Source organism: Pleurodeles waltl, chromosome 5, assembly GCF_031143425.1.
Source record: "Pleurodeles waltl isolate 20211129_DDA chromosome 5, aPleWal1.hap1.20221129, whole genome shotgun sequence".
In the NCBI taxonomy this organism is placed as follows: Eukaryota; Metazoa; Chordata; class Amphibia; order Caudata; family Salamandridae; genus Pleurodeles; species Pleurodeles waltl.
Window position 1 is genome coordinate 1,720,976,455 of NC_090444.1, and position 21,402 is coordinate 1,720,997,856.

The 21,402-nt window shown below is 45.7% G+C and overlaps 1 protein-coding gene across 5 annotated transcripts in view; it reads left to right on the top strand.

Moving 5' to 3' along the window:
• The window catches only part of ENPP5 (ectonucleotide pyrophosphatase/phosphodiesterase family member 5), a 133,898-nt gene that overhangs the window by 38,288 nt on the left and 74,208 nt on the right, over positions 1-21,402 (top strand). Inside the window, exon 2 of one of the 5 annotated variants that reach the window (XM_069236092.1) lies at positions 1,854-2,115. The exons of the other annotated variants lie outside the window; for them this stretch is intronic. The gene's annotated coding sequence lies outside the window, so the exon portion shown is untranslated. The remainder of the gene's footprint in view (positions 1-1,853; positions 2,116-21,402) is intronic. 5 annotated transcript variants of the gene reach the window in all.

Below are 21,402 nucleotides of genomic sequence, written 5' to 3' on the forward strand. Positions count from 1 at the left end.
TTCTTTCACCATCATGTTGGGAAAACTATAGAACACCCATTTAGGAAAAAATGTTGCATTTACAAAGAGGAAAAATGTCAATAAATTTATTGAAAGTAAACTACAGAGGGTTTATGTGGGACATACAAATGTTAAAAACAAGTCCTTGTAGAAATGGAGTCTCTGTTACTAACACCACCCCTAACCCCAATATCTGTGACATTCAGGATTATATGCTCCACTACCTTGATACCATGGAGAAAAGGGAACATGCAATGGGAACAATAAAAAAAAAAAAATATATATATATATATTTTTTTTTACGGAGGTAGTACTTCCATCGCTGCACTATAGTTGTGATACACAGCTCCTGTTCACATTTTATCATGTCATCTTGTTAAGACAGTGTCGTTCGTATCTGACATTTAGAAACGCACTAGTCTCAATTTTGAGTGCCGGTGGTACAAAAAACATTTTCTAAAATGAGTAGCTTCACACCCTAAAATGGCTGCTGCCTGACCTTGCCATCAGGACATTCGCTATCCGACGGCCGTCAGTGGAAGTTGACTGCATAGTTGGTGGTAGCCTCCATGACAGGCCCTGCCATAGGCAAGTGTGTGTGACAGCTATGCATGAAAGCCAATGGCTGTGTCTGTCTCCATCACAGATCGTGTCTGTTGTGTACTTGTACGCTGCGTTGTGAAAAAATACTCAATTACCCCCATAACATTGCAGCCATCTAGACCGCCTTGTTTTTTGCTGCTGTTACTGACCTCTGGGAGCCAGGATGGCAGGCACAGCAGGTGACAGGGCCCCTGACTTCTCCCCTGAGGAGTTGGAGCTCCTTGCCAGTGAGGTTCTGTTCCTGTATTGCCAGCTCTATGGGACCCCAGAGGAACAGGTACGTCTGATTGGGAAATGTCAGAGTGAGTAGCCTCTTCCTTTATGATTCACAGTGTATTTGGTAATGTGGGTGGTGTGCTTGGAGTTGTCCGAATGTTGTAGCTCAGACAGATTTTTGTGACAAATGTCTGTGCATGGCATTGTTAAGTAACCTGACAGTAAAAGCTGTAATGTGTGTCCATGTAACACACACATCCTATTTCATCACACAAACCGCAGTCCACTGACTACCAGTGGCCAATAGACAGTGTTTCAATAGTATGCCAATGTTGAAATGACAGTTATGTTGAGTGAAAAAATGTGGAGGGTCATAAGTTGTCTGATGCTGTACTGTCATGTGGGATTCCAGCACATATTGTTGTATCATTTGCTCTTTGTGGTTTAAACCTGTTATGGAGCCACCTAGAGATGGACTTATTTTAGGGGCAGCAAGTTTAGATGACACTGGCTCACCATCATCCATACCAGTCTGTCCCATTTGAAATCACACTTGTTTAAACAACCTACAAATCACTGCTCTCATTGACACATACCAGCCCTCATATCTTGCCCTCAGTCACTGTATGTGATGCAGACCATGGGTTCTGACTCTTGGGGAGTTTAGGCAGGAAGCCAATGTAGCTGTGAATGTGATTATATGCAAGGATTCTATAGGTTGTTTAGCGTTTAGTAGCTAACACTGATTGTGAGTGATCAGGGGTGGGTCTCACAACAGGATTGGTTGCATAGTTCTGGCAAAGATGCTGACGTAGACCTGATTAGGTTACATGAGAAGCTAGCATGTATTGGTGGTGCACATGAGATTATTGCAAATCAGTATTTCCACTCTACCTATAACAGTTTTATGGAAAAAAAATCTAGTAGCTGTTTTATAAATGTGCGTGTGAATTTATTAAAAGTAATGTCACAGCAGTACAGCCCAACAGTGATACTGAATTGCCTTTTCCTGTACCTTTATGTCATCTATACAGGTCAACGCCCTTCAGAAGCAGGAAATGTGGACCCCACCAAGAAAGTGCAGACCCTGGGGATCCACAAGTGGCGTAGCCTGCGCTGTCAGAAGAGGTGGGAGGACCTGCATCAGGCTACAAGATAATCAGCCGAGAGACAAGTCGGGCAGTCTTCCCAGCAATCCAGGCTGACAACCCCACTCTGCCCCAATGGCCACCATCCTTGCAGTGGCTTACCCGGAGCTTGATGGGCAGTTGACGGCCCAACAGCAGCAACAAGGGGGTAAGTCATTGTCTGTAGATATTGTTGTGGTTTAACCTCTATACTTACCAGCTGTATTTTATGCCATCTACTTTGAGGAAAACACACATCCTAAGCCCAAGTGGCTGCATACAAACAAAGGGATTGGCAGCATTTTCACTATCACATGAGGGACAGTTTCACAAAACATGACCCATGTCATGATTGGGCTAGGTGTGATGGTATGTCACGTGTGTAGTGAATGTAGGCTTCATTACTGGTGACTGTGGCAATCTGTACAATTATGAAGCAGTTGATATATCAGACATTGCTTGACTGTTGTATCTGTTTTTTTCAGTATGAACTGATCAAGCCGAAGGTGACAGCAGCCAAATTGGCGGGAATGGAGCTGATCACTGGGGGATCATGTGTGGACACCACAGACCCTGAAGGCCCCAGTGGCACGGAGGGTGTGGGGACTTGCCAGGAGTCCACAAGTGATTTGACATGTTCCTCTGAGGAGGCCTTCAATATAGACCAGTCTCTAGTGGGGCAGACCCGGGAGAGAATGAGTCTGCTCTGTTTTTGTCCAACCCTGTATTCCATTCTCCACCCTTCCTCTTGCTCCCCCCTATAGAAAATAACCCTCTTTTGGTTACCCCCACTTATTGCCTGCTATCAGTATGTTTAGACTGTTTTCATTGGGATCCTGCTAATCAGGACCCCAGTGATTGTGCTGTCTCCCTCTAAATTTGGTTGCATAGAACTTTGCACATCCTTCAATTGGCATATTAGTGCCCTCTTATAAGTCCCTAGTATATGGTACTTTGGTACCCAGAGCATTGGGGCACCAGGGGCTCCCCCATGGGCTGCAGCATGTGTTAAGCCACCCAAGGGAGCCCTTGCAAAATGTGTCTGCAGGCCTGCCATTGCTGCCTGCGTGAAAAGGTGTATGCACCCTTTCATCACAGGTCACTGCACCAAGTCACTGTAAGTCACCCCTATGGTAGGTCCTCGTAGGCCAGAGGGCAGGGTGCAGGTCACTGTGCATGAAGGCAGCTCCTGCTTGAGCAGAGGTGCCCCTACGAACCCCAGTTCCATTACCCTGGACTTTGTTAGTGCAGGGAAGCCATTTTACCCATGTTCTGGACACAGGTCACTCACTACCTGTGTCCTGCTACATAATGGTAACCCCGAGCCTGGGCATGTTTGGTATCAAACATGTCAGAATCATACTCCTGTACTGTTGCCAGTATTGGTTGTATGATTCCATGCCCTCAGGGGGCTCCTTAGAGGACCCCTAGTATTGCTCCTACCAGTCTTATGGGGTTTTCCAGGCAGCCTACGCTGCTGCCACCCCTCAGACAGGGTTCTGCCCCCCTGCTGCTTGGCCAGCTCAGGCAGAGGAAGGCCGAACAAAAGATTTCCTGTGGTAGAGGCAGGCAACACCCTCTCCCTTGGAAATAGGTGTTACAAAACTTTGGAGGGGTAGCCTCCCCAACCCACCGGTTTGCTTTAAAAGGCACATTTGGTGCCCTCCTTGCATAAACCCCTGGTCCCTGCTCTGGCGTGAAATTGAACAAAGGGAAGGGGAGTGACTACTCCCCTGTCCATCACCAGGGGTGGTGCCCAGAGCTCCTCCAGGTGGCCACTTGATTCTGCCATCTTGAAACCATGATGTGCAGAGGCCCTTGGAAACATCTGAGTGGTCAGGTCAGGCAGGTGACGTCACAGACCCCTCCTGATAGGTGGTGACCAAATTGCTTTTTAGTGCTATTTATGGGACTCCCTGTTGGGTGGGTCCCCAGATTCGACATGCAAGACTCCGCCAGGACTCCTCTGCATTGTTTACTTCATCTTATGGCCACTGGATGGACTCTTCAGGAACCAACAATCTGCAACTCCAGCGACGACTCCGCTTTGCAACATTGTTTCTCTGGCTCCTTCCAGTAACTACAACATTTTCCCGGCTGTGCATTCTCTGAGGTCAGCTAGACTTCAGTCTGCACCAAGAAGCAAGAAGGAATCTCCCTTGGAGTGAAGGAGTCATTCCCCTGCATCTGCAGGTACCAACTGCAACGACAACCGGCTGCGTGAATCTGCTCTCCTCTGGAACAGTGTGGATCCAGCATCACAGGTGGGGTTCTTGAGTGGTCCCCTTGGTCCTCTCTGCCAGCTGTCTAGCTTGGGAGATGGTAAGCCCTTGCCTCTCCTTGCAGGACAGTACCCCTGTGCACTGCGTCTTTTGCAGCTACCAAGGCTTGTTTGCTCCTGCGCTAAGGGATCTTCAGGCTCGGTGTAGGTCCGGCTCCCAGCACTTCTTGCTGCAAAGTGCAGTCTCCCCTCTGCTTCTGTAGCAACGTGAGACTCTTCTTCAGGTGTGCTAATTGGGCCTCACTGCCTTTACTGTGCTTGCTGTCAGTGGGATCTGCATCTGCTTCTGTTGGCTCTCCCGACTGCTGAGGGTCACCTCGGGCTCCCCTCCCTGGGTCGAGTTCCCTTGCATTTGCCAAGGCTTGTTGGTGGTTCATCTGCACCCCTGACCATCTGTGACCCGACAAGTGACATGGGACACCATTTGCACTGCTCTAAGGACTCTTCTTCAGCTCCTAGGCTCCACAGCTACCCTTCTTCCCTCATCGACCTGGTTCTGCATCCACAAAAGGGTAGGGAGTGGCTCCTGCCCCCACTGGACACTCCATCGTGGACTGGACTCTGTCCCCTTCTTTTGCAGGTCTTCTACTGGAATCCACATTTGAGTTCCTCCTGTCTGGTCCTGTTCTTGCCCAATTCTTTTTCTAAGTCATCCTGCTAGTCCTTGGGAAAACCAGATATTTACTTCTGCTTTCTGGGTCACTGGGGTCACTATGGTACTCACCTCTTGGGGTTTCTAGTTTCTCTAGCTCCCTTCTAATGATTCCACATCCTTTGGTGGGGGACTGTATCTCGCATTCTGCTTCCTTATGGTTTGTCCCTCCCCTAGGGCCCTTTCTCTTTATAGTAAATATTGCCAGTGCTTCTTGCTTTTATGCTATTTTACTGATTGCTATTGTGTATATAATTAGTGTGTACTTACATTCAGTTGGGAACTGCCTAGAAGTATTCTAGTGTTGTGTTACTGTAATAAAGTACCTTTATTTTTTATAACACTGTGTGGTTCTTTTATATGTGATAAGTTGCTGCCTGGCTATAGTGGTATGGCATAAGCTTTGCATGTCTTCTAGATAAGTCTTGGCTGCTCATCCACAGCTACCTCTAGAGAGCCCTGGCTTCCTAGACACTGCCTACACTTTACTAACCGGGGATCCCTGGACCTTGTATAAGGTGATAACACCATAGGTTCTCACCGCCCACTAGGCCAGCTTCCTACATCCCTCTACTTGGCAGTATCCGTCCCTCTAAAAGGGGCAACGTCACTATTGCTGCAGGCACCTCTGCCGCTGCCTTGGTGTCCCAGGCTGCGCTCACTGAGGGGGATGTTGATCTTTTAAGAACGATTGCTGTAGGCTAGACCGCACTATTAAGTGCTGGCCAGAACACCCAGATGCTGGCTTACCTCAGTGACATTCACGGTGCCCTGTCTGGCCTGCAGCGGTCATTCAAGGGTCTGGCCTCCTCATTAGCCACGAGCTCCCACCCACCCCAACCGCGTGTCCAGACTTTCACCACTTCCCCATCCCAAATGCTTCAATCCAACCCTGTCCAAAACACACACAGACATATACATGCACCCACAGCAACACCCACAAGCAGCACATCCCAACATAAACACATCAAAAACATAAGTACAGACACCACACACCACCACCACAGTCACACCGCCAGTCATTACACCCACCACTACACAAGCGCACACACCCCACCACCACACCAACAGACATAACAGACACCACTACAGAAACACCCACACACCACAAGCACACCCCCATCATCATACCCTCCACCACACATGCATGCACCAGCACACCCATCGACACAACACCCACCACTACAGAACCCCACCACAAGACACAAAACTAAAGATACAGCACATACACCACACCCTCACTTTAAACAGACATGCACAACGGCCACAGCCACTCCCTCTACCTCCTAACCTGAACTCTCTCTCAACTACCCTACGCATTTTCCCAAAAAAGACCTTATTTTTCCCCTGACCCCTTCCAAATCCCAAACCCACCCCTCCATGCACTTACTGTCATTTGTGACAATGGTAAACACAGGTTGTGTGTTTTAGTTGTTTTTTTAAATGCACACATTAGTGTTGTACATTAATAATGGATATTAATTGTAGTGCAACCATTCATGTTGTTGCTGGATACTTAGACCAGAATGATATGATTCTGTTTTTGTGAGTGGAGGATGCATGTGCATTTATTTTAACATGTGTCAATATTATGCACATAGGTATTATACACTTCACCTGGCACTTTACATTTGAATGTGTTCTTATGTTTGTTCTATATTGCACACACAAAGGCGGCATGAGACCTTCAATCATCTCGGACATGTTTGCAGGTCACCAGTGAATACTTTGTTACATTCTATGTACACTCACCTGTAGCATGTTGTAGTGTAATTGCTACATTATCATGTGATTGTTTGGTTAAATTGAGGATACTGTTAGAGTTGATACTTGAGATCTTTTGGTTACATTCTTGCACACACCTTTAACAACACGTTTCTATTTATGATTGTTGAGACTTTTTGTTTAGTTGTCCATTGCCATGTAGGCAGTGCGTAAAAAATTGGTAGGTGCTACTTATATGTCGAGGTCTGTTCTGATACATTTTCAGGCTTCAACATTGCTCACTTCAGCACTGCCCAACAGAATGGTGGTGTTTACCCAAATTATTGATTCATGCACAAGTATTGTGTTACGGGTGACTAGCCGCGCTTTACAAATCCCTGTCTGATTGATTGATTGATTGATGAAGCTTCAACTTCTAGGTTAACAGGAATGCCTGTCACTTACCTTCTGTTCCAGCGACGAGGAGGTTGATTTGCATCATGGACCTGGCTCAGGCACAATGGGAGAACTGGTAGCAGCAGGTTCATGGCAACATGATACATAGAAAGAGTTCAAAAGGTGAGTTTCGTGTTTATATAGCTGTCAATCCGCCAGGTCAGGTGTGAAGATTTAGTTGCCACAGTTGAGTCGGTTGGACTGCACATTGTTATTGGCTGTGCGTAAAAGGGGCTTGAGTCCTGCCGCCAGCTGCTATTTCCTATGGTGCAGTCGACGTGGAAGAAAATTCTTGGCGGTGACGGGAGACTGTCGATAGTATGTTCACACTGACATCTAAATACGGCAGGCCGACCGTCAAGGCAATGAGCGGGTTTCCCATTGAAGAGTCGACAGTGGGACCGTTACCGCCATCATCCAAATCAGGCCCAAAGTGTTTTATTTGTAAACACAAAAATAGGTTTTCAAAATAAGGGCTCCCATAATACGAAGTGTTATTCTAGACATAACCCAGATGATTTTCCGGTCACATTGAATGTCCCTAAAGCAATTGAGGTAACAGCATCTTCATAATATAGGGGTCAGGGGCGTGGCTAAGATGTCGCCAAAGTGGCAGTGAATCCACAGAGCTCTGCCGCATGTGGATTAAATTTGGCGTCGGCAAAGCTCTCCAAGTAGCTGAACCATCACAATTTTACAGTAGCAGTGGGTGTGAGCTGAGCAGTGAAGAGGTGGCGGGAGCCCCTGATTACAGTGCCTTGTGTGTTTGGGGCTTCCGTGACCCCTGCAGACCCTGATGTGGCACTTCCAAGATGGTGGCCGCGGCCAAACTGTGGATGAGAGGAGCTCTCAGGACCTGAGCAGCAGTGACTACAACTGGATAGCTTGTCGCTGCACCAGGGTGAGTGACCGATAGCTGCATCCCGGCCAGCGAACATGGCAGCCTTGCCTGTAAAGCCAAGAGGGTAGGAGTGAGGCCATCCGGGCAGTTGGGCACTAAAGAGGCCTAGTGGGAAACTGGGCGACGCTACCTCTACCAACGTGCATCTCCTATTAAGGCGCAATATCCAAGTGGCCACCTATTAAGACTCACCTCGAAGGCATGCCTACCCCTATACTGTCAGTGACTGCACTTATTCACCTGCACACTCTGAAGCTGCCTCTGCGCCCCCACGGCTGGGCCTCTAAACATCCTGAATTGACGAAAGTGCAGTTGCCAGGCACACCAGCATACTCCTTCAGGGTAACGATGGGGGCTGTGTGCCCTGGTTTAAGAGCTGGTGAGGGCTGGACTCACCCTCGCCATCCGCAAAGTAAGAGATTTTGCCTCTGGAAACCTGCTATTGATCATACTTGGTGGTGCTTTGTGAGGTGCGGCCTAGTGTCCGGCTGACTGTAGCTTCACATAGAGGCCGTGGGCCCAGATACCAAATACTGTTGTTACCTGTTGCCTCCCTGAACCAACACGTACCCAGCCACACTCCTAGTGATACTCTTTGCTTTTGAGATGCTACCATTGTGATTACACTACCAGCGTCCACCTAAGTGATTTTTACCCCTCTAGGGGGAACTGCTGCTTGCTATAAATGGTACATACTGGTGGGTTAGTGGGAGGCAACCAATGCTGTGCAATTACTCTTGGGTGCAGCCACAATTGCTACAATGACCACCAACCGCTTAAAAAAAGACACAACCCTTGTTGCTCAGCAAACCACTACCTAAAATAGTGGAAAAGCAGCTGCTCACGCCACCTGGGACTTCCTCTACAATGTCAGATGCAGAGACGACCATCTTGACTAGTGAGGAGCCTGTAATTTGCATGTTCTTAGAGACTCTTTTTGGCACCTTGAGAGATGACATTGCAGCTCTTAAGAGGTATATGGCAGCTGATGTTAAAGACATTAAGCGAGAACAAACTGAAATGGGGCAGCAAAAAGATACCCTGGAAACAATTGGTGACCAACGGGAGGAAGAACTTAATGTGCATCAGTAGGACCTACTAGAGCTCTGTGATAAAAATGAAGATTGATAGTATCGCTTGGAAGGTTTGGAAAATAGATTGCGCTGCTCTAATATACTTATCAAATGGGTGCGGATGCAAGCAGACTCTGGCAACTTGGAAAACTATACGTCTATTCCATCATGTGGCACCAATGATGGTGGACTAGGGCATCATCTTGGATCACACGCAGAGGTTGGACAACCCTGCCAAGACCCCTGGTACCCCCCAAGATATTCTGACATGCCTCTACTCCTACAAACAAAAGGACCTTACCATGGCGGCTATCAGTAACAAGACTACTATCACCTTTGAGGGAACCAAATTTGGAATCTTTTAAGGCTTATCTGTATCACCCTTCAAAGACACAGAACTCTTCGACAGGCCACGTCCCTCCTCTGAGAGAGAGAGACGTGAAATATTGTTGCCATCACCCCTTCAAGCTCATCTTCATTTGGAACAGTGAATCGCACAGGGTGTGCACACTGGAGGAAGCTCAGGCGGTCCTTGGCCTTACACTCTCCTCAGAGAAGGATGCCAATTCCCATGAAACAGCTGCTTTGTCTCGTCCTTCGATGGAACCGCGCCGCAGCTTAAGAAACAGAAACGCACCTGCTGCCAGACCTACCACAACAGAGAACCACAGAGAACAAGCACCTCTACTCCAGCAACTGCGGAAGCAGAGCAACACATCTGACCCTGAAAGTGACTGATTGTTACAATATATATTTGTTTCCTGTTGACCATTTCCACTCTTCCTGACACATCTTCCTCACTAGCGGCGGACTCCGGGTGGGGTCCCACTGCAGACGAATCAACAAGACACCATGCGGCAGAGCCCCACTTAGTTGGACGATTGACCACTGAGATGTCCGGGTAGCACATAATTGGACCCCTATTGCTTGTTGTGGTTTGCTCACAGGCAAGGGAGCGTGGTTGTTTTGATATGTTAGTGTTTTTCTCTTCCTTATACCACACGCTGCACTCTGTGCTACCACCAGTATGGTCCTTCTCAGTCTGACAGAGGTAGGTAACTCCAATGCTGCTTCAACCAATCACTCCCACGGAAAGAGAATACTTAACATCTCCTCCACCACATGGTTAGAATTCTTAGGGCCAGATGTAGCAAAGGTTTTTCCCCATTCTGTGTCTATGGGAAAAAGTGTTCGTACATATGTCCCTTAGTCTCAGTACATGAGGCCTAAATGCCCCAGTGAAGCGCTTGGCCCTCCTTTCTGTGATAAGAGAATCTAAATGCCATAGCTGCCTGTTAGATGAGACTCCTCTCCTTACGCGGAACTGGTCTTGCATGCGCTTCCGCTGGTTTACCACCAGTTTTTCTCCTCGAGCTCAAAGAAACAGGCGGGATTTGCAATCTTGATAGCTACTCACTTTCCAGGAAGGGTGATCCAAACGCAGACCAGGATGGTTGGCAAACTATTGTCCTTTCATATCTCACTACACTCACAGACACTCAACATAGCCACAATATACGCCCCCAGCAACCCTTTATACTGGATGCGGTGATCCGCGTACTGACCTCACCTGACTCAAACATACTGATAGGCAGTGATTTTAACCTAATGCCTGATGCACAATTGGACAGGTTAGCAAAGAGAATGGGCCAAACTGGGACTTTTACGAAAGGGGGCCTCCAGTGGCTAGCTGACATGGGTCTTACAGACATCTGGCGCTCAACCCATCCCATGGAAGGGGCCTATGCTTATAACTCTGCAGTGCATAAAACTTATAGGAGGATAGACCTCTTCCTTACTTCACACCTCTTGACAGCAAGGGGCATGACTGTAGACATAGGATCTGCTGCTCTCTTTGATCATACACCGATTACCCTCACCTTACACACGCTGCATGCTCCCACCGCCAGCCCCCGCTCAGTGCCTTGCACAGTAATCCCAAACTGTTGCAACTATCAAGACCACGATTGCCACATTCATAGACTTTGACACTCCTGATACGCCAATTGCACTGCTATGGGACTCACGAAAAGCAACCGTGCGGGGAATTTTCACAGGTATTTCGGTGCAGCTCAATAAAGATCGCCGAGACCTGAGAAGTAAACTAGAGAGCTGGGTGGGGGATCTGCTGGAGGAACATGAATGCACAGATTCTCACAGAATATGGCGCCAACTAGCATCAGCCCGTAAAGAGCTGAAAGCACTTGATGTGGATACAGAAGAATATACCATTTTATGTACTAAACAACGCAACTACGTGGGAGATAACAAGGTGGGAAACCTTTTGGCACACTGCCTGAGGGCCCAAGCACTTAAATAGAGGATTACTAAACTAACGTGGGATCAAGGCGACACCATACATCAAGATACACACATTTCTCACAAATGTGATGGTTTTACACCGCCCTTTATACAACAGAGTCACTTGACATAACTTGGGAGCAACAATACCTCGACTCGGTGTCCATAGAACGAATACCTCCAGCCGAATCCGCTAGACTAGAAAGTGATGTTCAATTAAAGGAAGTGTTTATAGCCTGCTTGAAATCTAGGAAGGCCCCCAGCCATAATGGTTACACAGCTGACTTCTTTCCAACATTTGCACACATCCTCACTTGCCTCTTCAACTCCTTTAGTGAATCAGAAACGATTGCGGACACGATGAAGGAGGCCATTATAAAGGTCATGCCTAAACCTGGGTAGGACCCCAAACTTTGTGCCTCATATCGCCCCTCTCTCTCTTTTAAATATAGATGTTAAGCTCTTTACTAGCCTCTTGGCATTACAATTAGCCCACTGTATGCAAGGTCTGGTGGACCTCGACCAGAGAGACTTTATCCCAGAACGCACCTGCAGCGGCAATACTAAACGCATTTGCCATCTCATAAAGTCCACGTTATCATACACCAGCCCTCCTGCTTTCCGCCACAGTGGAGAGAGTTAGGGTGAATGGAGTGCTGTCAGACACCTTTCTTATTGCAAGAGGAACGCAATAGGGTTGCCCCCTGTCGCCCCTCCTATTTGCATTGTACATGGAAACTTTTGCGGAAAGGATACGGGGTGACCCGCGCATAATGGGTGCATGGGGAGGGGGCGGGGACCATAAACTTGCAATCTACATGGATGACTGGGTGATGACTGTCAACTGCTCACCTCTCTCCCACAGCTGATACAGGAGCTGGAACTCTTTGGTACAGTATCCTGGTCCAAAGTTATCCTCCAAAAAACACAGATATTGGGTCTTCCTATTACACACACAAATAGAGCCCTAATTGAATGCCAACCCCCTTTTCTCTGGGCTGCGCAAGGTATCTCTTATTTGGGCCTTCAAATCTACTCTTAATCTTATGTTTCGCCAGTGCGAGCAAAAATAGGTAAATGGGATAAAGTACAGACATCGAAGCAGCTATCCTTGCGCATCTCCCCGCTAACACCCACCAGAGGCAACCCAGCTTCCCCCCCACCCATTGGGGAACGGCATTCATCCCATGGCAGCCTACAGGTTGCCAAAGGCTGGGGGACTTCTTTAATCAAGATGTTCTTATTGATTTTCCTCCACTCCAGACAGATTACGGCATTCTCTGGTCTGCCCTATGACAATATCTTGCCATAAAACCTGTATCACCCAACCCCACATTAACAAACAGCCTCTTACGCCTTTTGAATGATGGCTTTTGACCCGGGGAAACAGAGATGAGCCTACTAGCAGCTATCCATGCCTTTCTTAATATGCCGGCTGCTGAGAAGATCTCTCAGCTCAGAAACAGTGGGGATTAGAATGTGAACCACTCTTCACCTCTAACGAATGGGAGGATATACTTTACAGAGCATGTACTTCTACTTTTTGTTTTGGTGTAAAGAAACACTTTTGAAAATAGCCATTATTGGTACTATACCCCTGCTCGACTGGCCCAGTGGAGACCAGGTGGGACGGATCAATGTTGGCGACATTATGGCCAATGGGTACGCTAACCCACATTTTGTGGCAATGCCTCGCGCTCCAGTCCTTTTGGTCCAAGGGGTTATCACTGCACTCAATAACATATACGACACAGACATAACTCGCTTCCCCAGCTATATCTCACGTGACCTTGTCAACGCTATGACTTATCCATTTCGCTCTACCTGGGACAGGCGGTTACTCCTGCACAGCCAAACACGTCATCCTAGCCAAGTAGGGGACAGACAATATTCCAACGAAATGAGACTAGTTGTATAAACTGGGCTCTCCTGGGGATGGAAAAGATGAGTGCAGTAATTGAATACAAACTACCAGTGTTTGATTAAACCTGGGGCCACTGCATTAGATACAATCCCAAGAATTCAGCGAACTGACTTGTCCAGCATACTTGCACGTTCTTAGCCATGCGCAATCTTCCCAGGACTCTACTGAGCGCTGTGCTCCTGACCCCTGAATTGGCCCTAACTCTGATTGGATTAGCTGCCTCCTCTTACCTGCACGTGATGCAGTGTGTGTACCCCAATATTAGTTCTCTTTCCCCTTTGAGGTTTCCCCACTTCCCTGACCATTTCTATGAAGCATGACACGAAACCCCACTGGCCAGAGAATGTAAGTGCTGGTGTTCTGTATTGTTCAATTACACTTAATAAAAACGATTTACCACCAGGTAGAATCGTGTGGCCACGATCGACTGATTCCCTTCTTTAGGTCTGATCTAGTTGCATTCATGAAGCAGGCCACTGGATGAAACAAAGTTTATTTTGCAAAATTGTAATGCTCGATATGCTGCTCATTTGGATTGACCATTCTGCCATGCCTTTCTTTGTTTTCAAAAATGTAATTGCATTGCTGTGCCTGTGAGGAGCAGGCGTTCACCAAAATATTAGGCACTCCGCTACAAACTACCCTAGCTCATTTCAATTTCTATCTCTTTCTTAATATTGCTGATGGTTCCTCCAATGCCCGCCTACCTCATGGCACACTTAAGATCTTAGTCACTAAATGAAAGTGTAAACAAGCTGAATGCCTATGGCACTACCACTGCAGTCTCCCATCAAAACTTCATATGCATGGCAGTAAGGGACCATAAGAGGCGTGCTTACTCAGGGCAAGCCACGTTGACAAATGCATTTTGAATGGCTGCATTTGAACCAAAACCTGTTCTAAGGGAGACACTGTTCAGCTTTCTTTCTAGCGCTGCTCTTGTACAATCTAGTGAGCTGTCTGTTTTAATGTTTCCATTCTGAATTTGAGCAGATCATGTTCTCACTTCACAGTGACATATGGCAATATGGATGCTCATCCTCTTATATTGGCTCCTGGTACCATTGGCATTGCTCACTCCAGTTTAATGGCTATTGAATCTGGTCTCACGAGTGGGAAATAGTCCTGGTTTGTTCTTTTTCGCCCTAAATCCCACCACAGGTCACTCATGCCATATTGCCATCCTACCTCCCCTGGCCGAGCTCATTGAAAAAAAAAAAATTGTCAACGGTCTTCATTCTTTAAGGAACATTGCGATCAGATGCCCGCTAGCTTCAAACCACTGTATGGCGCCTTTTGTTTTTCTTTTCTCTGGATTAGCCTCAGCACCATGCCATCCCCTGGGGCATTTGCTGCGCTTTACACATTCTTCATTAATTAATTCAGGATGTTTAGAGAACTGTTGCTTGACTTTACTTTCACATGTGCAGTGGCGATGTCTTTTAGTTTGTGCTGATGTCAGTGCCAAAAATATCTCTGCTCTGAAAAGGACGCGGAGTGTCTGTTTTTGTATGCTGCACAGCTTTAATTGCCATTTTCTGAATCAAGGACTGATGTTTTGCGGCAGAACACCGGAATAGATTTTGCACATAAACTGTTCAGCTGTGCAGCTGCAATCTAGCTTGGGGTTGCCAAAATCAAGTGAGTCTGGGATCTCATCTAGCAAATGTTAAAACCAACTGTAGACATTAGCTAAGCCAAGCAGAAGGCATGCCTAAATTGATCCTGTCTTGTACTCTGTATATGGCATTAAAATAGCTTTGGGTAAAATTACTACTGACATTTTGTAATTAATGAATGAGACTGAGGTGTCTGTGTGCTTCTGGTATTATGAGATCCGTCTGCAGCCTTCTTTACCGTAGACCACGAGATGCTATAACTTGAATTAGAACATTGGAAGGTTGAGCACTCCCTTGTAGACCGTGAAGTAGGTCCGGGCTTCTAATGGCTGGTAAGTCCGGAGCCCCAACATTCCAATGTTCGTCTTTCACAGCAGCAGCAGTGAACAAAGGCCTCACGGAGCCCAAGGGGATTTCACCCACTTCGGGCTCCGTGAGGCCTTTGTTTTACTAATTAGAACATTCTGCCCTGAGTTTTATAACCCGGCATAGCAGGGCTATACCCAGCTCCCTTGTTAGAGGCCCTCGCCTTTGGCTCGGGCCTTTAATGCTGGAACAGGACTTTACTGGCCATTATAGCCCGCTATGGCGGGCTGTAAAGCTTTAACAGTGACTTATGCTGCTCTGTCAAACCCATTACTTTCTTGGTTTAACACCAAGCAGATTAGAATGTTCATGGTGATCTGTGTAGTGTGCAGGTCATATTCAGTTCAGCTCTAACAGGGAAAGGAATTGTAGTGTCCTGTTAAGCTTCAGAACTATCCAGAACATAGGTTAGTGTAACTGAATCATTGATTCTTAACATTTCAGTCTCCAAGTCCACAGACAGAAAAACTTCAGGGACAGGTCCCACCATGTTGGGCAACCACCAGTATCAACGTAGGTCTGGCTTTCTCTCCCACTATGCTTAAAACCAAAGAAATAAACCTTTAGAGACTGAGGAGTGGGGTAGGGCCGAGCTCAACAGTTGGAAACACAAGACTGTACCACTCTTAGGCAGAATAGTGGGATATAAGACATATGACAATTTTATTTAAGATTCTGTACATTTTCCAAATGTTAACTGTCTCTACACCCAGGCAATATATCCATGACCTCGAATATGTTTGTTACCCTATCCCTGGTAGGGTAAGAAATAGAGGATCACTAGATTGCGGTGTTTCTTGCGACCATGGCAAGGAGGTCTAGAGATCCCCTTCTGTCTCTACTATGCCACCACTCACCTGTTTTTTTTTATTCATTGGACAAGGAGGGAGTTAGACAAAGGATGATACATGACTGGTGAAAGCAGAACCACTCTGGAAATTCCCTTGGCAGACCAAACTAGAACTCACTAAGACAGTCTACAAATTTCGAATTACCAGTGGCAATTTCGAAATCTAGGACAGAGATGCAGATAAGCAAGTTCTTACTACTTTCCCATCACCCTTTACATGTCTCTGTGATGATGTAGAATTCACACCTGGTTTGGGCAGAACCTCATACCATCGTTAGTTGGAGGGAGGGTGCAAGACACTAAGAGATACGTTCGACCATGCTGCAGCTAGTACATTCGAGCAGCTCAGGGCAGATTATGCTCTACTAGAAAGTGCACTTCACTGTATGCAGTTACTCCAGTGGTTTCTCAACCCCAAAATAGAGCAGAAATAGTTGGAAGAGATATTAACTCTGATGAATAACTTCGCTTCCCACACTGGAGGGGATGGAAACAATGCAGAAGATCCTCTATCCACATTACATCCTGACCTGACTGGCGAGTATGGTGGGAAGGAGGGAGGCAAAGGGAAGAAGGGATCCTGATGCATATTTTTTAGTCCTGTCCTATACTGAAACACTTCTGGAATTCAGTACTATCCACTGTCAAACAAGTCATGGTCCCAGCCACTGACATTTACCTTTTTCATGGGACTCAAGTCAACTTATTTCTCACCCGTTATTTGCTGCCAAACAAACAATCCTAAGCTCGGGGGTTTTGAAGATAATTAGAACATTGGAATGTAGGGAGCTCCATGGAAAATAATGGAGTGCTCCAGTGATTTGTTCACAGCTTTTGCTGTGAACAAAGGCCTCACGGAACTCCCCTCGGACTATGTGAGGCCTTTGTTTTATTTATTAGAACATTCTGCATTCTAGTGGAAGAATGTTCCTATAGCCCATCTGTAGCTGGGCTACACCGGCAGTAAAGCCATGCTCCCTTGTTAAAGGCCCTTGCCTTCAGCTTGGCCCTTTAACTTTGGAGCGGGCCTTTAATGGCCGGTGTAGCCCTTTAGGGCAGGCTATAAGGCTATATAAATTATCCCCAACTTGATGGCTCCGATTCTGTGGTCCTGCATAATCCCTTTGAGTGTTTACCATTTCTCAAATAATGTGAACATATTGTTGCAGGCTGCCATGAAAGAAGGTGGGGATTTATGTGGGGATTGGATGAAGAGAGAATGGGAACCGAGGTTTAGGAAATGCACGAGGTAGGGGAGGGTTTTCATAATGAGCGGAAATTGTTTTTTTTCTGTAGCTACTGCTCGGTCAGTGTTGTTGCTACATTCAGATGTGAATAGAAAGGTATTCAGACTTAAAATCAGCTTGTATTGCTACATCCCTTCACAATATGAGTGTATAAATCTATTTGAATGTCCCATTGTTACCTGTGAGGAGTTATGAGGGTAACATTCCTTTTCTACCACAGTTGTAACACATTAGATGGAGCTTTTTGTGAGACCAAAACCTGATTTATTCCAAATCCATGAAGGGTTGGTTAACTGAATCATTGTGCCTGTAGGATTCATATTTACGTGCTTTCAGATGTATGTTTGTTTTTTTAGGATAGGAGAGTGAGAACCAAAAGGTAATATCTTGTAATTTGGATACCTGATTGAGGATTTTACTCTCCTGAAACCTATCTTCCTCAAGAGTGACATACACCACAGGTATTTAAAGCCTTTTGTTGCCATCGGTAGTGCAGAGGTCCATTGCATGTCCTCCAGCTCCGTTCGGATGAGTTAGACCACAGATGTAGTTGTGTTAATCTAGAGGCCAGTACGTTTACCAAAGATGTGAAATATCTCAAGGTCTGTAGCATGCAACTTCTTCAGGTCCTGGAGAAAAATCAGGTGAAAGTCTGCGTACAGTGTCACCCTGTTTGAGACCCCATATTCTATCATAGCCCCTCACCAGGGCGTTGATGTGGAGCCTGTTGGTGAGAGGTTCAGTTGCTATCACAAATAGTAATTGGAAAGAGGACAAGCTTGCCCTGCCCCCCTACCCCCCCCCCCCCCCCCCCCAAAAAAAAATGGGAAAGTCCTTGAAGGTTTCTCAGCTGAGCCAAACTCTAACCTGCAGAGGAATATACAACAGGCAAAGATATTGGAGAAATTTGTATCTGATGTTGGCTTTCTGAAAGAGTGCAAAGAGATAATTCGAGGAAAAGCTTTTCAAAGACCACCATCAAAAGTGCAAGTGTACCCGGTAGCCTATCCACGACTGCTAGTGCATTATGGAGCCTAGATATGATGTGTTTGGTGGATCGCCTGGGAACGAACCCTCATTGGTCACGGTTGACCAGATGCTCTATTACCACTGTCAGACGAATTGCCAGGACTTTGGCCATGAGCTTTTCATCTATATTAATCAGTGATACAGGGAGGTACAAGCCACATTGGTCCTGTAGCACCCCTGATTTGAGAATCCTTAAAATATCTGAGAGCCGAAGCTCATGTGGCAAACCACCACACACAGCAAAAGTCCTCATCCAACATTGCGTTTATTGTTCATAGGAGGATCTCCGCTGACCAGTAGGTCCCAGGAGAACTCAGCCATGTTCAGAATAGAGGTGCACGTAGTATTCACCAAACATCTGAATCACTTGCTATCTCACCAACAGACCATCAATTGGACTCGCCACAGTAACATATCTGGCCCATTCCCTGTGGTTACATGCCCAATGCAACATTTTCAAGGCATCATTGGCCCATTGCTAAATCCTGCTGTGAGTAGATTCCATGCCGATTTCGCCTTCCTCAGTGGTAAATGCCTAATTCTAATGCTGTAATGGTCAATTTTGTGTTTAAGTGTCAGGTCCTAAGTGGCTTCAGATGTATGTTTCATAAACTGCTTAACGACATACATTTTCTTCTGTTTTATTGTGGATTACTTAGCTTATGAGTGACCACATTTATAAATGTAAACATATAAATCATAAAGTGACCTGAATAACTAATTTACATGTTATGCTCTATGTGATGAGAGTTCATGTTAGGATAGTGATAGGGTTATAATCATTTATTGTGCTGATAAATCTTCCTAAGCATGACGTAAATATAGACACAGGTATTTTGTCCTATGTATATATTTCAGTTCTGTAAGGGGCGAAATTATCTTTGGGATCAGGTAAATTCTTGACAATATACCTTGAATCTTGTGGCATGATGTTTCCTAGCTTAACAAAGCCCGTAGAGGCAGGTGAAACAGTGGTATTTTTGTTTCTTTATAAACAAAATAAACAAGGGTTGAATTCTAACGGGGCCTACAATTGCTGCACTGTCAAGATTCCTTTGTCTTAAGCTCTGTCTTGAGAACTAAAAGAAATTTAGTAGCCATTTCCGTGAAACAAGAACAGCTATTTTTTGTAGATGAAGCAGATAATCTGCTGTGAAGTTAATTTATTTCTCACTTTTGGCGGTCGACTGAGAATATAGTGCTCCGTTTCTAAGACAGTAATAACCCAACTGCTTCAAATGTGTAGTTCAAACAATTTCAGACGTAATTGCTTCTAACCTAACCAAATTGGTCAACTTCTCAAGGTTGTATACTAACCTAATCTTTGCCCAATTTCAGGAATGATGCTGATGCTAACATTATCCCATTCCTAGGTGGAGAATCATCAAAGATCAACCTTATACAGTAGCATCAGCAACATGTTCAGATAACTTACTTCTCCTGATCAGTTCTGCATTGCACTATTCCCATTGTAACCAAGGACATTGCATACATAATGACAGTATTCGACCTAATCCCCCGTTATTAATTAGGTTTGGTATTTGTTAAAATGTTTCCTAGTTTGAAATGGGTCAGGCCCAGAAAGGTGGGTATTTGACTGCCCTAAAAATGTTTTTTTCTTGCTGATCTGTCACTACACACCCTACATTCTTAGTACTGAATTGGTTCATTGTCTTCTTTAGCATTGCCGTGCCTTTTGTACAAAATTTCTAGAAGTGTGTGTGTATGCACACCATGGCTTGGTGTTGTCCTGCTCTCCTTTGTTGAGAGTAATTGATACATTGTGTCTTTTGTATGTATTTCTTTGTAAATCATTGTGTAAAAGGGTCATCCTGCAAAAGGAAACAACAGCTTTTCCTGTGCCCATGCATCGTTCTGATGCTGTACTTTATTGATCAGATATGCTCCATTGTTTCCTTTTGAACCCCAAAGCAGCCCTGGCAGAAATGGTTAACCCAGTCTGTAGGAGGCCTCAACTAAAATGAAGCAATTGAAGTATAGTTGGTTCATGGCAGCCTACTCTGCTCTGAAAACCACTCCACAGCCTTAGCCTACCAGGGAAATGCTGGAGTAGCAGCAGGGCCAGCCTGCCTTTGTGTGTGTTTAAAAAAACAAAACGCTATAGAGCAGTGTAGACTTTTACGTGGTCGAAGAGGGAATACAGAATGGTTGAATCAAGTGCCTCGTAGAGCATGGGTGTCTTTTCCAGTAACATTGTTGAAGCCAAATCAGATGTACATCAGATCCAGACAATTCAGGATACAAACCAAAGACCAGCCCGCTCTTCTGTAGATAAAGTTTAATAAGTAATACGTGTACACAGACTGAGCAGCCTAAGTCAAGCCCAAACAGTCTAAAAGAGGAAGTAATACATGATCTTTTATACAATTAAACCGCAAGCACATTAATACATTTCATTGGTTCTTGATACGGACAAATGATCAAATTTGCAATAGAGCACATGTGATTTATCATTTATTCTTCATAACGCTCCATAAAAGGGTTAAGATCGTAGACAAGGAACTTACACAATATGTCCTGTGAATCTAATAGCGCGTGATACATCTATATTAAGAGAAATAGGAACAATAAGTGCATACGTTAGTACTTTTGAGAGTGAGGATTGCTCAAGCTAGCATGCAGTGATGTCTCGTGATGGCTGTCAAGTTAGCAAGCCTTGCAGTATAATGCGTTCCAAGAGAGATAAACACATCTCAAAGGCCTAGCTAATCTAGCATTCTACGGTGTTCAACAGAAGCAGGCCCAATTGTCATTGTGTATCACAGGGCCCACTAGGCCCAAGTTGACACCAAGGATAAATGTGATTCCACAGTATCTGTTACCATGGTAGAGGTGACTTCATACTTGAGGCTCTCACCATGCATTTTAAACATTGCTACAATAATTGGGGGAAGAAGTGATAGCATGAGGGTAGACTTCAGGTTAACGCTTGTTGGGGGCCAGTCACTTGAGCAAGTTATCGCCAGTACAACACAGTTGGAATGCAATAGTAGTTTATGTAGGACTTACTGTTGCATTGCTGCTAAGCTGTC